General features: G+C 39.2%; 3 non-coding genes and 1 pseudogene across 3 annotated transcripts in view; all 4 read right to left on the bottom strand.

The window, feature by feature from the left end:
- Positions 1-221: 221 nt before the first annotated feature.
- On the bottom strand, positions 222-340 carry LOC113085313 (5S ribosomal RNA). The gene has a single exon (XR_003284172.1). It is a non-coding gene; the product is annotated as a 5S ribosomal RNA (ribosomal RNA).
- A 363-nt stretch (positions 341-703) lies between these two features.
- LOC113085376 (uncharacterized) lies at positions 704-820 on the bottom strand (annotated as a pseudogene).
- A 1,099-nt stretch (positions 821-1,919) lies between these two features.
- Positions 1,920-2,037, bottom strand: LOC113085351 (5S ribosomal RNA). The gene has a single exon (XR_003284206.1). It is a non-coding gene; the product is annotated as a 5S ribosomal RNA (ribosomal RNA).
- A 365-nt stretch (positions 2,038-2,402) lies between these two features.
- The window catches only part of LOC113085323 (5S ribosomal RNA), a 119-nt gene continuing 21 nt past the window's right edge, over positions 2,403-2,500 (bottom strand). The window contains exon 1 of the ribosomal RNA XR_003284180.1: positions 2,403-2,500. This exon is cut by the window's right edge and continues 21 nt beyond it. This is a non-coding gene — a ribosomal RNA (5S ribosomal RNA).

Genomic DNA, 2,500 nt, shown 5'->3' with positions numbered 1-2,500 from the left:
AGATTCAGAGATCGGGCATTGACTCTTTTTTTTTTTTTTTTTTTTTTTGCAAGATTATTATATAAATCGTGAAATTTTCCAAAAAGTTTAAAGCACCTGGTATTCCCAGGCAGTCTCCAAACCATGTACTAACCAGGCCCAAACCTGCTAATATTCAGAGATCGGGCATTGACTCTATTTTTTGGCAAAATTATTATATACTAAGTGAAAAGTTTCCAAAAAGCTTACAGCACCTGGTATTCCCAGGCGGTCTCCCATCCAAGTACTAACCAGGCCCAAACCTGCTTAGCTTCCGAGAGCAGACGAGATCGGGCATAGCCAGGTTGGTATGGCCGTAAGCGAAGACTGCTGCAAAGAGAGGGCTATTTAAAGACCATCCCATCTAATCGCCAGTACATTATATAAGTAGGAAAGAAAACCCAAAAGCTTAAAGCACCTGGTATTCCTAGGCAGTCTCTCATCCAAGTACTAACCAGACCTAAACCTGCTAAGATTCAGATATCGGGCATTGACTTTTTTTTTTTTTTTTGCAAGATTATTATATTAAATCGTGAAATTTTCCAAAAAGTTTAAAGCACCTGGTATTTCCCAGGCAGTCTCCAAACCATGTACTAACCAGGCCCAAACCTGCTAATAATTCAGAGATCGGGCATTGACTCTATTTTTGGCAAAATTATTTATACTAAGTGAAAAGTTTCCAAAAAGCTTACAGCACTGGTATTCCCAGCGGTCTCCATCCAAGTACTAACCAGCCCAAACCTGCTTAGCTTCCGAGAGCAGACGAGATCTGGGGCATAGCCAGGTTGGTATGGCCGTAAGCGAAGACTGCTGCAAAAGAGAGGGCTATTTAAAGACCATCCCCATCTAATCGCCAGTACATTATATAAGTAGGAAAGAAAACCCAAAAGCTTAAAGCACCTGGTATTCCTAGGCAGTCTCTCATCCAAGTACTAACCAGACCTAAACCTGGTAAGATTCAGAGATCGGGCATTGACTCATTTTTTTTTTTTTTTTTTTTTTTTTTTTGCAAGATTTATTATATAAATCGTGAAATTTCCAAAAAGTTTAAAAGCACCTGGTATTCCCAGGCAGTCTCCAAACCATGTACTAACCATGCCCAAACCTGCTAATATTCAGAGATCGGGCATTGACTCTATTTTTTGGCAAAATTATTATATACAAAGTGAAAAGTTTCAAAAAAGCTTAAAGCACCTGGTATTCCTAGGCAGTCTCTCATCCAAGTACTAAACCAGACCTAAACCTGGTAAGATTCAGAGATCGGGCATTGACTCTTTTTTTTTTTTTTTGCAAGATTATTATATAAATCATGAAATTTTCCAAAAAAGTTTAAAGCACCTGGTTTCCCCGGCAGTCTCCAAACCATGTACTAACCAGGCCCAAACCTGCTAATATTCAGAGATCGGGCCATTGACTCATTTTTTTTTTTTTTTTTTTTTTTTTGCAAGATTATATATAAATCGTGAAATTTTCCAAAAAGTTTAAAGCACCTGGTATTCCCAGGCAGTCTCCAAACCATGTACTAACCAGGCCCAAACCTGCTAATATTCAGAGATCGGGCATTGACTCTATTTTTTGGCAAAATTATTATATACAAAGTGAAAGTTTCAAAAAAGCTTAAAGCACCTGGTATTCCTAGGCAGTCTCTCATCCAAGTACTAACCAGACCTAAACCTGCGTAAGATTCAGAGATCGGGCATTGACTCTTTTTTTTTTTTTTTTTTTTTTTTTTGCAAGTTATTATATAAATCATGAAATTTTCCAAAAGTTTAAAGCACCTGGTATTCCCCGGCAGTCTCCAAACCATGTACTAACCAGGCCCAAACCTGCTAATATCAGAGATCGGGCATTGACTCTATTTTTGGCAAAATTATTATATACTAAGTGAAAAGTTTCCAAAAAGCTTACAGCACCTGGTATTCCCAGCGGTCTCCCATCCAAGTACTAAACAGGCCCAAACCTGCTTAGCTTCCGAGAGCAGACGAGATCGGGCATAGCCAGGTTGGTATGGCCGTAAGCGAAGACTGCTGCAAAGAGAGGGCTATTTAAAGACCAGCCCATCTAATCGCCAGTACATTATATAAGTAGGAAAGAAAACCCAAAAGCTTAAAGCACCTGGTATTCCTAGGCAGTCTCTCATCCAAGTACTAACCAGACCTAAACCTGCTAAGATTCAGATATCGGGCATTGACTTTTTTTTTTTTTTTTTTTGCAAGATTATTATATAAATCGTGAAATTTTCCAAAAAGTTTAAAGCACCTGGTATTCCCAGGCAGTCTCCAAACCATGTACTAACCAGGCCCAAACCTGCTAATATTCAGAGATCGGGCATTGACTCTATTTTTTGGCAAAATTATTATATACTAAGTGAAAAGTTTCCAAAAAGCTTACAGCACCTGGTATTCCCAGGCGGTCTCCCATCCAAGTACTAACCAGGCCCAAACCTGCTTAGCTTCCGAGAGCAGACGAGATCGGGCATAGC

This window comes from Carassius auratus, unplaced genomic scaffold (assembly GCF_003368295.1).
Source record: "Carassius auratus strain Wakin unplaced genomic scaffold, ASM336829v1 scaf_tig00041469, whole genome shotgun sequence".
NCBI lineage: Eukaryota > Metazoa > Chordata > Actinopteri > Cypriniformes > Cyprinidae > Carassius > Carassius auratus.
The sequence above is the reverse complement of the archived record's forward strand: the minus strand, read 5'-3'. Positions and strand labels throughout refer to the sequence as shown.